The sequence below is a fragment of the Vicugna pacos genome, chromosome 15 (assembly GCF_048564905.1).
Source record: "Vicugna pacos chromosome 15, VicPac4, whole genome shotgun sequence".
In the NCBI taxonomy this organism is placed as follows: Eukaryota; Metazoa; Chordata; class Mammalia; order Artiodactyla; family Camelidae; genus Vicugna; species Vicugna pacos.
In genome coordinates, this window is record NC_133001.1 from 52,732,292 (window position 1) to 52,750,777 (window position 18,486).

The 18,486-nt window shown below is 33.0% G+C and overlaps 1 long non-coding RNA gene across 2 annotated transcripts in view; it reads left to right on the forward strand.

Annotated features, from left to right (window-relative positions):
* The window catches only part of LOC140685782 (uncharacterized), a 281,092-nt gene that overhangs the window by 208,140 nt on the left and 54,466 nt on the right, over positions 1-18,486 (forward strand). Inside the window, exon 3 of one of the 2 annotated variants that reach the window (XR_012059213.1) lies at positions 18,356-18,481. The exons of the other annotated variant lie outside the window; for it this stretch is intronic. This is a non-coding gene — a long non-coding RNA (uncharacterized lncRNA). Of the gene's footprint in view, positions 1-18,355; positions 18,482-18,486 lie in introns of those variants that run through there. 2 annotated transcript variants of the gene reach the window in all.

Here is an 18,486-nt window from a genome sequence, read left to right on the forward strand (position 1 = left end):
AGTAATTGTATATTGCATATAATAATTATGTTAATATTGTATATGATGTATAAAACACCTCTACTGTTTGTAAGAAAATGTTATTCTCCAAGAGATTACAATTTAAAATAATTTGTAAGTGAAAGCAGAACTTAAATATTTCTATTTAAGGATAGGTTTCTTTAGGCTCTAGTTTGATGTTGCCAGCTGCCCACAGGGAACTGGTTTCCATTTTCCATAAAATGCATAGTTAACAGAGACCACAAACTTAGTTTTGCTCCTGTGTAATTGTGATTTATCTTTCTGGCCATTATCCATTTATATTATTTTTCTCAGATCATTTTTTAAGTCATGCCTACTAGTGGCAACCTAACCTAAGAAATTCCCTGCAACAAAAACAAAAGGACTCTTTAAAATCTTGCACAAATAATGCATAAAGATATTTATCATAGCAATGTTTGGAAAAGCAAATAAGCAGGGAGTGCCTAAATTGACTATAATAATTAGAGATACTCAATGAATAATATATACGTATATATTCTTCACTTGAAATATTGTGCATCCAAAGTAACATTGGTTACAAAGAATTTTTAATGATATAAAAGAATACCGAAAGCATGTCAAGTGAAAACATGATACAAAATTATAGGAGCCCAAGGAGATTGACATCTGCCTAGTTATTTTAGGACTATTGTTGAATAGGCAAATCTGAATTTGAATCTCAATTCTACCAGTTACTGGCTGTATTATTAAGAGGAAGTTAATATCCTTTATTTGTCTCGTCTGTAAAACAGAAGTAATCATACTTTCTTTACAGGGATTTTATAAGGACTAGAAAGGGGAGAAAATACACAAATACCTAGCTCAGTGCCTTCTTTAAAACCAATCACTAGAATATAAATCGTATTCAGTATTGCCATTGTCATTATTATGTTGAGTACCATGGCAAAAAAAAAAAAAATCCACCATAAGAGAAAGAGAAGATAGCTATTTTTTTGTTTTGTTTTGTTTTTCTCCAAAGGTATTTTATTTAGGTAATATGTAAAGCCAATAAGCAAGAAAAATGTATATACATCTTATTTAGAAATACGGGCTAAATACGAGGATAAATAGCTGAGACAAAGGAAAGCTGTGGCTCTCCTGGAAAAAGCATGGTCAGCAGAAAGAGGTGGGTCAGGTTATTGCTCTTATTATCAGCTTTATAGTTCAATTTTTATCCCATTGTGTATCTGTCACATTGATAACAGTGAAAATTATATTTAAAAAGAGAAAATGCATTAGCTGGGGAAATGGAACAATCTCGTCAGTTTTTTAAAGTACTAGGACAGTTGTTTAGAGCCTGGAATTGCCACCTTAAAGCAGCTTGATACTAATACTGTTACATTTTCAGAAAAGAAAACGAAATTGAATTAACAATGCTTTTACTTCCATCTTTTTACTATTTAAAATATATATATATGTATCTCTAGACAACGTCTCTCCCCTCTGTTCTTTCATCATCTCCAGTCCCTCCCAGAGTTAACCATCACTGGGAAAGTTCGTGTTCTTCCTGCTATGCAAGCTTTCAGATTTTTGTGTGCGTCAAATGTCAATGCCAGTCTCATGTTTTAGAACCATTTAGAATCTTTCTATGTTAACTTTTTAAAACTTACCAATCTTGATAAATATAAATCCAGTTCAGAAACTAAGCCAAAGTGTTTATCAGTACTGGTGGTAATAATATGAACAGTTAGGTATTTCATTTTTCTACTCTTCGTTATCCAGAGTTTTCAAAATGGGCACCAGCCCCTACCATGTCTTTCTACATTTGCTATGGAAATCTCTCTGGAGCAATGCAACCGTGGTGCGGAAACAGTGAAGAAACTGGGAGATCATGCATTCGTTCATGGAATGGTACTTAGAGAAGACAGTCATAAGCCCAATGTCTTCTGTTTAACTTTGATGACATTATTACCATCTCATTAGCTAAAATTTGTATGAGGAGACATATTCTGCATGGATGAAAACCGTGTCAATAGTCAGCAGGCATTAGTTGAATCTCTTCACACTGAGGGCTGCACACTTCCAGAATCATTCATTAGAAGCCTGGCCAAGTCAGCATCATTCATTAACTGTCTCTTTACTGAATAGGAAAAATGAATGGATTCCTATAATCTGGCATTAATAAATTGCAACCATTTGGGAAAGTATTCAAATGGAAAATGGTGAGGTTCATCATTGAAATTATATTTGATGACTTGGGTTTGTTCTGGCTCATTTAAAGATACCATTTTGATAGGACTTTATCCCTGATGGTGGGTAATAATGGGTACTCGAGCCAAATCAAAGGGTAAGTTTAAGCAGGACCCAATGGGACTAAAAGGCAAATTCATATAATAAACATGAAAGCTGAAAGTATCCTTGTGGAACATGTAGGGGAAGACATTTTCAAACTTCTAAAAATTGATCTTTTCTTTTTCTTGTAAGAAAAGTATAATTAAACAAATAGGGAAGTATACTGATCTCTATTTAGCTCATTTTACAAAGGGTAAAATTGAAGATCAAAATGAAAAAGCAAGGAAGTTACTACAATTCTTTAGGAGAATTACTTTCCTCTCAAGTCCTCCCATAGCGGATGGAGTGCTTTCTTTATAAGCAAATAGGTACAGAGAAAAAATAACATGTAACTTTTACTTTGAATTTCTAAAGTGGTTTTCAATATGTGCAATGTGTATATATCATTTAGATCAGGATTGAGACATGTTTTTTGAATAAGGTGACACTTGAAGTGGGGTTTGAAAAACAAGTGTACATTGCATCAAAATGTGTTATTTTTTTTTCTTCTTTTGTTTCGACAAGACTGTGACCTCAAGCAAAGAGACTAAGCTTTATTTATATTGGTATATTCAGTGCTTGAATGGTATCTAAAACAGAGTGAGTATACATAAATGTGGCTTGCATGTCTCAATTCAAGTTGAATTCAAGTATGCACGTTGAAAAAATCTGAATCTAATCTAGAAATATCCTATGTGTTTAACTTCAGAAATTTACCAATTTTTTCCCTTAATATTTATTGTCTGCTAGATGAATTTTACCCCTGTTGTGACTGTTTTTGACGGGATGATTTTTGGTAAGAATCTCTGTCATATCACAAATATTACTTGTGAAAATAAAACGCTGCATGTCAGGAGTATTCACAACCCTCAAAGTAGTAGGAAATGTCTATGTAAAGATCCAGAAGTTTTAAATTAAACATAGTAGATTTCCTTGAAAAAGTAAAACAGCCAGCCGTTTATGCATTAACTCATTCATTTATCAAACATAAAGTAAGAGCCTATTCTATGCCAGGAAGAGATATGTAAATATCAAAGACAGCCAGTATCCTTTTATGATACTCTTCTCATATCCCCATAAACAAAGTTATTATTATTCGTACACTTCAGGCAAGAGAACTGAAGTATATGTTAGCTCTTCTATTGTCTTTCAGTCTTTTCTCTACACATAAGTTGGAGCCTTAAGAGGCTGCTGCCACTGCTATTGTGTTCTTTAAACAATGAGAGTAATTAAAATGGCATTACCTATACCATTTCTGGGTACTCAATACTTTTTTGCTAAGTATCAGTCAAACACTAGTTCATTCTTTTAAAACATACTCCAACAGAAATTGTTTATGCTATATGTATGATACTATGTGCCAGAAATTGTGGCAACATACTAGGAAACAATAACAAATAAGACACAGTTGTTTTCCATATGCAGTTCAGGGACTAATGTGGGGCAGATATATAAACATAAAATTTCTAAGAAAAACATCGCCAAGTATGTTAATAGAGGTAAGGACTGGTTAAAGTGTTGCACAAAGGCAAGGATCATGTTTCCTTAGGATTTCGAACATCTAGCTTGACTAACTGAAAGGTCAAATTCAACCAGCTATCCCTGTAGGCAAAGAAAGTATAACTGGTGATTGACACTAAGTTTCTAAAAATTTCCTGAGCATGATGTTAAAGGATTTCCAAGACCTGATTTCAGTCAGTGCTTCAGCCTCATCTACAATTCCTTTCTGTCACACACCCTACACTGTAGTCCTAAGAATTACCAGAATTCTTAAAACATTGACTTTTATAATATTTTATACTCTTGCTCCTTTTTTTCCCATTAATGCCTCGCATACAATTACCTTGGAAAGTTTACTCCCATGTCACTGATCATCTCAAATGTGTCTATATTAGCGAAACCTTCAGTCCCAACCTCTGTCCTATAAACACCACACACAACGTATTTCTATATAATAAACACAATATCAAAATTTAATATCCTCTATTCATGATAACCTATATTTTGTCCATTATCTAATAAGTTCTAGAGTGTTATAATAGAAGAACAATTATTTTTATTAAAACCATAATGGGGAAAATCTCTCCTCATTGTTTCAAAAATTCAAGGATTTCAATTTTCTCTTTGATTTTACTAGAGTGCTCTCACTAAAAACTCCATGGGAAATTAATGTAAAAATTTTTGTTGTTGAAAATTGACACACAAACTTAGCACAGTTATATGAGGTATTAGCTTTGTGTCTTTATTTTAGAGCACAAACGATACACAAGAGTAAGCATTTTCCAGAGAACCCAAATGAAATATAAAATGTCAAAATCAAACACTTGTATGATTATTCCAAATCTTTATGTGAATACATCCAAAATACTAAATATAAAAATTTAAACACATGCATTTTTTAATACCTGAAATATATCAAGTTGTATTACCTCTGGCTTAATAGCTCTAGGAGTGTTTTTGCCAAGCCTTTGGGATTTTCTGCGTAGACAATAATGTTATCTGTAAACAGACAGTTTTGGTGCTTTCTTCTCAAAACTTTATACCTTTTTTTTCTTACCTTATTGCACTAGCTATTACTTCAGTACAATGTTGAACAGAAACAGTGAGAGGGAATATCCCTGCCTTGTTCTCATTCTCACTGGGAAAGCATTTGATTTCTCACCACTAGTTATGATAGTTTTTGTAGGTTTATTGTAGATGCTTTTTATTACAGGGAGACCTTTCTCCTCCATTAGTAGTCTACTGAGATTTTGTGTGTGTGTATGTGTGTTGAATGAATTTTGGGTTGCATGATAATGCTTTCCTGTTGGCAAGGTGGATTACATTTATTGCGTTTCAAAAGGTGAACTTTATAAATCTGGAATAAATATCACTTGGTTGTGATGTACAATTCTTTTCTTATATTGTTGGATTTGATTTGTGAATACTTTGTTGGAACATACAACTTTTTCACTTTATTTTTAACATATTGAAAATGTTGAAATTTAAAAATTTAGTTGACCTATATAAGCTTACTTTGATAAGGAATAGTATAGTTAAAATTATAATTTTATCCGATACTTATTGAGTGTTTTTTGTCAAGCAACATGCTTAAGTACTTCAAAAGCACTATCTTACTTGTCACATAAGTGTGTAAGATTAGAGTTAATTTTATGTATATCTTACAAATCAAATAGTCAAGTGACATGATCTGTGTAGTAGAGTTAGTATCCATAACCAGGTGTTTCTGATTCCCAAGTTATGGTCTTTTTGTTCAATCATATTATCCAATATATTCAGCATACTGCTCCTCTCTCTCTCTCTTCCTTAATCTCTCTCGTATATATACATATAGACAGATTACAAATGCAGATCTGGATCTATAACCCCATGTTTCTGACTCCTGTGTTCATGTCCCTGTGCCTGTACCTGTGGGAGGTTAGATTATCCATGTCCTTAGTAAGGTTTCTAGGCAGTAAGGTACAGACGGTTCTTGGATCAAACTACAAAAAATATATTAGAAGCACCTATCTGTAGATATCAGTAATCTCAGATATCTTATACCATGTACATGAGTTTATAAATTGACCTAAATATACAATTCAGTGACAGAGTCCTTAAGGTCATGTTTACTATCATGTATTTCTGTCACTGTGCATGCATATATACATATATAAATATATTCATATAAATATTTATATCACCACTGAATTTTTCCATTAAAAATACAGACCTTAATAGGAATTAGCCAGATTTTATATGCTGTCTTTTAAAATAATATTTTGAAGAATTTTATTATATGTGTGTGTGTGTGTAGTACATTATGCTTTTCACATCATGTTAACGTACACGTTAACAGCCACAACAAAAATCTTTGAGGAGCAGTACAATATAATGGACAAAATCATGGGCTCTGAATCAGCAGGCCAGGTTTTAACTTCTGTGATTGTAAGCAAATTACTTCAGTTTTCTATCTCAATACCTTCATCTGTTGAGTATGATTAAAAATTGTACTCACTCATATAGTTTCTTTGACAATTACTTTAGTTAATATCAAATTTCACCAAATATAAGAGACCATAAGTTGAAGGATAAACGACTATGTTTGGTACCACTGTGACTATAAAATTATTGTGCTCCCAACATTTATGAAAAGGTGCATTCAATTTTAGGAGACTCCTGATTTCAAAGATGTTCATAAGTGAAAAAAGTACCTTAGAATTGCATTATATAAAAATCAATAAGATAGCTCTAGAATGATTTGCTGTTATTAGGTAAAATATTTTTGCTCATTTGACAAATGAGAAAACTTTGATAAAAGAGGGTACAATAATTTCCTGAAGACCAGACAGCCAATCTGATTTAGGAATATTATTAAGTGGTCCCAATTGCTACATTGGTGTCATTTCCAGTTTACCATGCTTCGAAATATGATTTATAGTAGAAGCAACAAGTTGAAAAGTATGCCTCTCATTTGATGCATAACATGCCAGTTTTAGTAGCAAAACTCACTTAATTTATTCTAAATTAGTAGAGTTTGCCTTACAAATGTGATTTAGTTGATACGTTGGGATTAAATGCAACATAGCAACTAAATCCCCAACATAATCTTTTAAAACGTGACTTCCTTAAAAAGACTGTATTCAGTTTTTCAATGTTAGCATATAAAAATAACTACACTTAAATGAAATTGAAAATGTAAAATTCCAAAATACGTATACACAAAATAACAGCCTCACTTGTACTTTGCTATTTTATCCATGAGGAAACACAGACTCAGAGAAGTTATGCCACTAGCTGATTATTCAAATAAAATTTCAAATTGACATACAATTTTCTGTGTATCTTGAGGGCATCAAAGTCATTGCCCCACACTGGGGTCCTATGAGCTGTCTTTTCCAGTTGTGATCAATCTACCCCTCAGGGGCCAAATTAATTTTGCTAAACATCTCTGCTTTGTTCTCTCATTTAGATATATTTTGTGGTCCTCAAAATATTAGAATAAAACACTTTCGGGTTTTCAAGCCAACTCAATTTTATGAGTGCGTAATTTTACTAGAAATGTTATTCCACTGATACAATGAGACAGAACTCCTGCCACAGCCTGCTGTTACTCAGTGGGCAAGGCTGGCCTGAGCCAGTTGACAGTCATTTAGCCTTGCATTAGTGTGTTAGACGACTTATTGGGTGTAATGATTATTTGATGAGACAAGCTATTAAAATGAACTTTGCCAAAGACGAAGAATAGTGGAGAACTCTCATTTATTTTAATTTTTGTTCCTATTTCCAACTGCTGAGACAAGCCTGCTTATATTTTGATCAGCCGGTTTAAGAGCAGATAAGATGGCCTGAGGGTACCATGAGTGAATGAAAGAGAGAGAAGGGGAAAGTGTCTATTTGAGCCAGGCACAACTTAAGTCAATTTTAATAGAGTATTTGGTTTAAACCTCTTAACAACTTTAAAAGTTAGATTTCCCAGTTGAGGACACTGATGGTCTGAAAAGTAAAGTTATTTATCCAAGCTCACCTAGGTTGCAAACAAACAGTATTGCATTCCAGATTCTCATTTGAGTGCCTGTAATTCTTTCTCCCATATTACATACAATACAGTGATTTTATTATGGATGTATTATTCTCAAGATTGTTACCATGTTTTTTTTAGTATAGTTATCATAATGAGACAATTTATAGATTTGTAAACAGTTCTTGCAAATATCCTGAAGAATCTAAATACCTATTAAAGGGTTTAGGTTGGAACTAAAGGGATCCAGTAAACTGAATTGTAATCATAAAACAGGATACAACATATTCTCCAGGGTAGGCTCATAAAATCAAAATATTCCTACAGACCTTAGGGATCTTTAGTGCAAGGTTTTGAAACGCTAAGTACCCCAAGTTGTTCACTGGCTTCTATGCACCCCCTATATCCATTGACTTACAAACATATAAGCATATATTGGGAGTCTATGTCAGCATGGATATTTTATAATATGGAGTTACATAAGCTTTCATGAGACTTGTCTGAGCTTTCTCTATTAGAGCATAAGTTAGTAACTGTTATGGAAGGGAAATCACATCAATACATACATGGTGAACTTGTGAAGACCACAATATAATCTTTGCTTAGGTCTGTGTAGTTCAAAGGCACCAGATCTACTACAAATTCCTACTACAGTGCAGTAGGCTTTGAAATGGGCAAGGGTGAGCTTTGCTCTTTTATGGCTGGTATATTTCCAAAAATATTTTTTTCTTCCTTTTCAGTTCCTTTTCCAATTTCTTCTAAATAAGGGTCTCTTTGTATGGGAGTACCACCTCAGACTACAGAGCCTGAAACCTGTTTGAGGCACTTAAATAAATTATGTGATACCTAATATCTAGGTTGATCTGCCTCATAGTAAAATTAATATAATTTTATCTTTTCTTCTTTAAAAAAGTTCCAATAAATTATACATGGTTCTCCTGTATGGGGAAAAGTATTTTTAATTAAGTGTTAACTTAGGGAAACTTTATCAAATTAGGATAAATGAGGCAAAGAGTTATCATACCATAGTTTGAATTACAGTTATTGAAGTTATAGTCACAGCAATGTATATATACTAAAGAAAACTATAATTAACTTTAAAGAATCAAATGGGAAAATAAAACAAAAATATCATCTCCTAGATGTGTGGCCTACAGTTTATTTTTGATTCAAACGACGTCTTTTAAACAGTAATGTCAGGATCACAAATCATTTTGAAATGTCATAAAAATATTTCAAAGTTTGTAGTTGAAGGGCCTTAGAGGGCCTATTTGAAGTTTGGTACTTTCTTTTGTTCAGTGATCCACTTGCAGGTTATTCTGACCTTCCTTGGGAAAAAAAATGAAAGCAGAATGGCCTTTTTGAAATGATCCCTCACTCTGAAACCTCCTTGAGTGATGAACTAGGCAAAGTTCCTTAAGATGAAAATGTCTTGGCAGGAGGAGCCAGTTCCTCTTGTCAAAGTTTATGTGTGTATTTATTGCCAGAGTTTTTCTTTCTCCTTTTGCTAAAATCCAAGTATGTAGAGTGTCCACAGATACAGGATCTAATAATGCATTGCAGGAATTTAATATATATTAAAAACCTGAAAGATAGTTAGAAGACAGCTCTACCAGATTCCTTAGGAAGGGAGAAATGTCATTAGAAAAAAAAAATGATGATCTCTGATAGAGTAGGAATGTATTTTGTTTCATTACTCTTAATTGGGTTGTGAATGATTTATCATCAAAATTCACAAAAGTTTCATAGGTCATCCAGAAGAGTCCCTGAGTTAGAATTTAGAAATATTTACTTTAAATTCTGATGTAGAACACATAATTTTGTGTTCTGCTCATTTTCCTGTGGACTACTCTCCTGGCATTGATTTGAGAGACTCAAAATGAGATAACCTTTTTGTTAAAAACAATTAGCTAGAATAAAAGAGATATATTAAAGTTATATTACAGACCATTTGCTAAGAATAAATAAAATAGTGTTGAATGGAAATATAAAGATAATCTAGTCATGTTTTTCCCATAATGTCACTACAAAAACAGAAAAATTAAAAATATTTTTACTTACAAAAGGTTACAAAAATGTAAAAAGTTAAAAAAGTTTAGAGAAAGTATGTCTACATATAACATTTTGAATCAGATCATATATTATATAGATATTTCTGTCTATTCATAGAAATATCTAAAATATTTCCCTTGAAAATAAGAATGTAGAAAACATGAACTTGATCTTGACATTTTCCAATAGATGTAATGTATCCTATCCAAATATCAAGATGTAAATTAGGCAACACTGACAATTCTAAGTATTTTACATTCATTGAGATAACAGCAAAAAGTCTGAAGATCTACTGATAAAAAATACAATTTGTACTATTTTCTAAAAAAATTAAACTGTATGTGATTAATTTTTTCTCTCACTTAACTTAGATGAAGCATCATCTTTCTGTAAAGTGTTGGCAAGGTGTTTGAATATACAAAGATATAGTCAGTCTTCATGAATTTTATGAAAATATGCAGAAATGTATTTAAGGGTAGGCTGAAGTTTTAAAAATTAATCATTATATAAGACAGAGATTCAAAATATATGAATGGAATGTTCAGATGTTTAGGTAAGAAACTATAGGCTCATTTCTCTTTGCTTCTCCTCACTAAGCACAAACATAACACTGTAACTGGTGCAGGAGACGACTAAGGAAGAACCCTGAAAGGTAATAAGAATATGGAGAGCTGGTATCCCAGAATCCCAGGATTTGAGCAATAGCACATCAAGATGTCTTTTGTCCTCTCCCATAACAGAGAAAGGCCATTCATACCCGGTATTTTCTCACATACATAGCAGCAGAGGTGGACCAAGCTGACTTACTATTTTCCCAAATAACAGTAGTCCACATAACACCAGATAAGCCTGAAACAGGGGAAGCACTGTCTTTAACCATCTGACCTGAGACTCCCCTTTTCTGCCAAGAGATAATTGGGCTGGCAGGCAGAGCCTACAGGAGAGCCTCAGCCAGCTACAGCAGACAACCTGGTAGGAAATGGAAGACTACATGACTAAGACCTACAGGACTAAGATTTTTTTACTCCAGCAGCCAACTGGTACCAGCAAAAGGATCCAATTGCACTCTTCCTCCTCAGTGGAGAAACCCGTTGTGCACTTAGGCAGCATCCACAGAGACTGGGAGGAGCCTGAGAAGCAGCAGATTAGCCAAGGAGATTAAAATAATACTGCAAAGACTGAAAATTACACTGCCATTGCAATTACCCCTTACAAAAAAATAGACTCTCATGTAAACTAAGGCAGTGTGAATGCCTGCTGACATAAAAGAACATAAAACGTGATTAATTATGCAAGATAAAACAATCAATGTACCAACTGGACGTAATTCTAAATGTGTACTGACCAAAGAGCAGAATTGCATAATACTTGAAACAAAAATGGCTAGAGTTGAAAGAATAAATTCACAATTATAGTTGGAGACTCCAATGCTACAATAACTGTAGAACTATTAGACAGAAAATCAACAAAGATTGAAAATATCTGAGCAATAGAGTTTACCTTTGAATAACACAGGTTTAAATTGTGTGGATCCACTGACACATAGTTTTTTTCAATAAATACATAGTACATTATTACATAATCCATGATTAGTTAAGTCCACAGATGCAGAACCAAAGATATGAAGGGCGTACTATCAAGTTATACATGAATTTTTGTTTGTGTGGAGGGTCAGTACCCCTAACCACCACATTGTTCAAGGTCAGCTATATGTTCAGCTAAGAGGCTCTATTTGGTAATTATAGAACACTCCATTCATGGTAAACAAAATGTACAAGTTTTTTTTTCAGGCCTCCATGGAGCATATTATGATCCATAAAACAAGCCTTGAAGAATGGAAATAATATAACTGTGTTTTCTAACCATGTTAAGATCAAACTAGAAAACACAGAACAGAAACAGCACTAACAGAACAACAAGAGGAGTTTTTGAACACGTGGGAACTAACATACTTCTAAATAAACCATAGGTCCAAGAGGAAGTCTCAAAGGATTTGAAAATGATACTACAAATACTACTAAAAGAATACATAGAACTGAATAAAGACAAAAACACAACATATCAAAATATGGTGGGATCCAGCCAAAATAGTGCTCAGAGGAAAACTGATAGCAGGAAAATTGATTAGAAATGAAATGAAAAAAGTCTCAAATCAATAACCTAAGATTATAGCTAAGAAAATTAGAAAAAGAAAAGCAAAATAAGCCCAAATCAAGCAAAGGAAAAATATAATGATTATCAGCAGGTATCAGTGAAATTGAAAATATTCCCATAACAGAAAAAAAGATGAAATCAAAATTTGTTTCTTAGAAAGAAGTCAGTAAAATTGATAAATTTCTTTTAAAAAAAACTAAACAAAAATAACATGAAGAATACACAAATCACCCATATTGGGAGAATCCATATAATAATGACGTCCATGTTCCCCAAATTGATACATGGGTTTAACATAATTCTTATCATAATACTAGCATGGTTTGGGGGTTAAATACAGACAAGATTACTCTAAGATGTATATGGAAAAGCCCAAACTAAGCTACTTACCTAGCTAAAATAATTTTGAAAATTAAGGAAAAGGTGGGATGAATTAGTCTACCTGATTTCAAGACTTGTTATGTAGGTACATTAATAAAAATTCTGTGGCATTACCATTAGAATAAAACAATAAGTCAATGGAACAGGAGAGAAAACTCAGAAACAGACTCAACAAATATTACCTAGATGATTTTTGACAAAGAGAGAGAAAATATTTAAAAGTATATAACTGACAAAGAACTAGTATCTAGAGCATACAAGAAACTCACTGAACTCAACAGTGGAAAAAAAAAAACCAAGATAATTAATCCAATTAGAGTATAAGCAAAAGACATGAAGAGATATTTCAATGAAGATGATACAGACATGGGAAATATGCAAGCACATTCAAAGATGCTTAACATCTTTATCCATCAGTTAAATGCAAATTAAAATCACAATGAGACATTATTACATAACTATTAGAATGGCTAACATAAAAACAAAAGTGACAACACCAAATACTGGCAGGTATGTGGAGAAACTGGATCAATTCATACATTTCTTGTGGGAGTGCAAAATAGTACAGCCCCTGTGAAAAACAGCTTGGGACTTCCTTAAAAAACAAAAGCTAGACATACAGCTATCATTCAACCCTGCAATTGTAGCACTGTGAATTTATTCCAGAGATATAAAAACATGTTCACACAAAAAATCTGTATAGCAAATGTTCATAGTAGCTTTAATTATTATAGCTAAAACCTAGAATTAGCTCAGATGTCCTTCAACAGGTGAATCGTTAAACAAACAGTAGTACAGACATGTCATGGAATACCACTGAACAATGACTAAGGAATAGACAACTGATACACACAACTTAGATAAATATCCAGAGAATTATGCTGATTTTAAAAAATTCCAAAAGGCTTTAATATACTCTATGGTTCTATTTATGGTGATATTTTAGAAATGAATGGGAAATTTTGTTGCAAGGATTAGGAATGGTTGGGAAAACTGGTGGGAGGTGAGTATGGTTATCAAAATGCAACAGGAAGGATGCTTATAGTGTTGGTACTATTTAACATCTTTACTATAATGGTGGATACACAAAACTACCTATCATAAAATTATATAGACTTTAATATACACCTACATACACACAGCTATGAGCAGTAAAACTATGGGTATATGATCTAGATTAATGAATTTTGCCAATGTCAATATCCTGGTTGTGATACTGTACTTTGGTTTTACACAATGGCACCCTTAGGGAAAACTAGACAAGGGATCGCTCTGTGTTTTTCCTTTACTACATGCAAGTCTGTGATTATCTCCATTAAAAAAAATACATGAAGTTCAGAAGTGAGAGAGGTTAATATCCCATCTATTTCCACAAAATAGAGTTAAGTATTAAATTAATGACACAGTAGGGTTCAAAAATGAAATATTTGAGAATTAAAGGAGAAAGAGGATTAAAAATGAATGAAACTCAATCAGAGTCTGGTATTTACATAACAAAAGAGAAATGTAAATAGCTACACTAAGTTTGAAATCAGTTGTGAGCCATGGCTGTGACATATATAGTGTCACGTATTTGCAAAGTCAATATTGGAAGAACATTGGTCTGTGACCTAATATCAAAGACCCATGCATGCATCAAGTACAAGGTAGATGAATTAAGCAGAGGAATGAACAGAATTAAAAAAAAAAAATAAAGAGTGTTACGAAACATAGGCATGCCTTAGGCAGTGGGTAATCTGAAATATACTGGAATAATACCATGTTTCTTAGTGCTGATATCAAAGCAGTATATCACTGTGTTACAATATGCTGAGCTGCTGCATCACAGCTGTCCAAGAGCTGCAGTATGTTGGCTGCCCCACAGCAATATTGCAATTTTAATTAACATTTGGAGAGCAGCAGATCAGTTCAGCATTTCTCCTCATTTAATTGATAGCCTTTTGAAATTGGGCTGCTTGTTTTATGCATGGACCATTGCTTACCACCTGCAGGATTTATTTGGATGGCTAGCTATTAAATCTTATCTGTAATCATCATGAAGCTGAATACACATCATTTTTGTTTTCAAGTACATTTCAAGGAATGAGTTCAGACATTAAAGTGATCATGTTTTGTAATGGAAAAGAGGAAATTATTTTTTCTATTTATTTTGATCCTTCGTAGAGAAAATTTAGAAGCTATTCTATTTTTCATACTGGTTTAATGTTTAAATAGCCACATAAGTACATTTTATAAATGTTAATACTAGTACTTTTTGAAACATAATTCCATGGATGTTTTTCAGACATATGGTAGATACAGTTGGTAGCTTACATACAAGTATTTTCATCTTCCTCCTTCATAACAGAATCCCAGAGTCCTTCAGATACTCATCTCTCCAACAACTTTATGACTCTCACTCAGGAGATACGGAGCCTATTTATAGCTCTGTTAAATAATCTGAGAAAATCAGAATAATTACATCTTCCTTTTATATATTTGAATTAAGAATGGCCATGTGCTCTAATACAGACTAATAAGATATAGTAGTTTATCAAAGCTTCTATGAAAGTACCCTCCAGTACTTCCAAGAGGTGAGGGTTCCCTCAAGGATCTCAGTTTTTACACTTAATTTGTAAGAAGGCCATTCTGTCTTCTAAATCAAATGTATAGTGTCCTGTAATCCAGTGAGGAAGATGTTTCACGGACATAAATGTGGTCATTTCTGTGAAATGATACTGATATATCAAATAAGATGTGAACTGATTTTGATCATTCAATTTAATAATATAGAGATCATTAGGACTTTGATATGTCAGTATCTATTGGGTATTGGAAACAAAAGCTAGACTGGGGAGGGTTCAAAAAATGTAGAAGAAACAATTCCAGACAATTTGAAACAACCCAAATGTCCATCAACAGATAAGCGAATAAACAAAATGTGAGATATATACAAAATTTAGTATTATTTAGCCTTAAAAAGAAGTGGAATTCTAATACATGCTGTAGCAAGAATGAACCTTGAATATATTAGGCTAATGAAAAAAACCAGACACAAAAGAATAAATATTGCATGACTCCATTTACATGAAATATTTAGAACAGGTATATTCATTGCAAAGCTACCAGGGGCTGAGAAGACTGGAAAATGGGAATTATCAGTTAAATTCTGGTTGAGGTGATGAAAAGTTTTTGGAATAGATAGTTGTGATGCCTGCACAACATTGTGAATGTAAAACGCCACTGAATTATACATTTAAAAATGGTTAAAAAGGCAAATTTTATGTATATATCTTACCACACTAAAAATTTAAAACAAATATTACAGATGGTCAATATAGACAATTTTTAGAGAGTTTTCTACAAAAAAAAAGTAGCGATATTAAATGCTATTGGAAAAGTACGTGTGAGAATAAAACAGACCAGGAAGTGAACCAGTAATGTAATTATCATAATTAATGACACTTAAGAACAGAAATACATTATCAGTAATGACACTTTGAAAATATGACAGAGGGGAAAAAAATTTAAACTGGAAGAAAAGTGAAAAGAAAAAAAAAGAATGATATTCCTGGCAAATGCTTTCTCCTTGAAAATCAAGATTGGAAAGAGATATTTCTTGGAAAGGACATATTTGGCTCTTTTGAAGTAATGAAGAGGTGGATCTGACTATATTATATACACGTCAGTGTGAAGGACAGGAGGTGTGTATTGCATGTTCAATCATTCCATGGGCTCTATTGACAAGTGTTTTTATGCGAAGTGAATATATTATTAGGCTTGCAGTTATTAAACTAAAAAATGCTATGAAAGGTTATTCTAATTAGAAACTCTTCTAGAGGTGAGAAAGAAGTCACTGATGAAGCACTTACTCAAATCAGTAGTTTAATTCAGATTAATGAATCTACAAAGTAGTCACCAATAAAACAGTATATAAAATAGAAGGAATTACCTTTACTGCATGCTCAATAATCAAAAACCAAACTTTTTTAGATGGAAAACGCCAATGAATTAATTCACTTTATTTGAACAGATTAAAACAATAAAACAAACAAAATGACAAAAATCAAGCTCATGATATGTGTTATGAACCCATTATTTTGATAGGTCAGGTGTTTATGTTTTTGTATACAGGACCATCAACGTTTCAATGTACACTTGCTATTTTTCCACCATCTCGTGTTGCTCTCACTCAAATCAAGGTTAGATATACTTAAATATTTGATTGCAATATGATGTATAAATGGCTAAAATAGAGGTGAATATGGAAGACAGACATAAATTAGAATGTGAATGGAAAGAAGTCTTTCTGGAGTGGGTGGGTGTCATATCTTAAAAGATGAATGTAAATCAACTTAAATATAACAAGATTCTATGTAGCCAAGTCTTAATCCCTAAAGAAAATTACAAAGACATCATCAAGAGTAGTGAGTGCCATATGATACTTTTTACTTGTCTTTGTGGTGTAATTGAACAGATGAATAAAGATGTGTGAGATACACACACACACACACACACACACACACACACACACACACACACACACACACACAGTGGAATACTACTCAGTCACAGCAAAGAGAAACTCTTGCCATTGCAATAATATGGATGGACCTTGCAAGCATTATGCTTAAATGAAATAAGTTAGATGGAGAAAGAAAAATACTGTATAATTTCCCTTATATGTGGAATATAAAAAACAAACAAACAAAACCCAAATAAATGAGAATAGGTACAGAGAGCAGAGGAGTGGTTACCAAAGGTGGGAAGGTGCATGGGGGAGGATAAAATGGGTAGAAAGGATCAACTGTATCCTGATAAATGGAAACTGAGTTTTCAGTGGTGAACATGCTGTGGTGTATACAGAAGTAGAGATATAAAGTTGTACTCATGAAGCTTACATAATACTATAAACAATGTTACTGCAGGTAAAAATTAATTAAAATCTTAAAAGGCATTCATTTGATGGTTTTCACACGATATTTGCGCTACTGTTTCTACTTATACTATTACCTTTACTAGTATTAAACAAATATTGCTATCATTAGTACCATCTACTATTTTTAATGTTTATTTGACCATCTAATTGTGTTTACATGATATTGTTCAGGTTAACCATTGTTCAACATTTAGCAGATGAGGGAGCTGAGAATTAAATAGCATGTTTAGCCCCATACAGCTTGTAGGTGGCTCTCTCTCTTCCGTTTTACCTGTATGCCATGTCCGTCAGCCTCCATTACAGACGACTTGCTATGGGTCACTCACTGTGTTTCTGACATTTTGCTCATTCCTTAATAAATTACTTATATTTTTAGATAATGCTGTTTAATGATAATGGTGAACCTTTCACGGTGCTTTAAAATAATCTAAAGAGCATATTGTATCCACAATTTTGTGTAGATTTCTATAAACTTTTAAGTGATAGACCTGTTTGTCATCTCAATTTTGCAGTTTGAAAGTTGAAACTTAGAGTGATAAAATGATTTACGTAACACCAGACGGCTGGCGTGTGATGGTTAAGATGAGAACCTAGGTGCTCTGAATTGTAACACAGCCCTTGTTATATGTCACCGACATTTTCTTACCTTCCTGAGCCCCTCCGCCCAAGGCATTATTACACTATTCCCTCACCTTTCCTATTTACCTGATTAATGTTTATAGGACTTAGTTTTCAGTTTCAATGTTTTTTTTTTAAAACTATAAGAAGCTAGCCAAATCAATGAGATCTTAAAGATCGATTGAAGAGTTTACAATCTTCGGGAGTTTAACTATTTTTTTAAAGTCTGTGAGTGAAAGGTATTTTTTTGCATTAATTTCCAATTGATAATTTTAGGTAGGTTTGTAGTTTGTCAATAAATATATGTATATATTATATCTCTCCCCCTGGGGCAAAGAAGCACTTGTCATGGGGGCTATAATTGCTTTTGCTTTTGTCATGATTTCGGTACTTTGGCATTGACATTGACTCTTAAACTGGCTTTCTTCTTGTATTAATAGAAAGCAGAAAGCAGCTTTGGCAGAGGAGTGTGTTACATTCTCATCATATTCATGCACAGAGAGTGGAAGCCCCCAATTTCTGTAATCGAGATGTCTGAGAGTTGATGTGCTCAAGGTCTTCTCTTCAATCA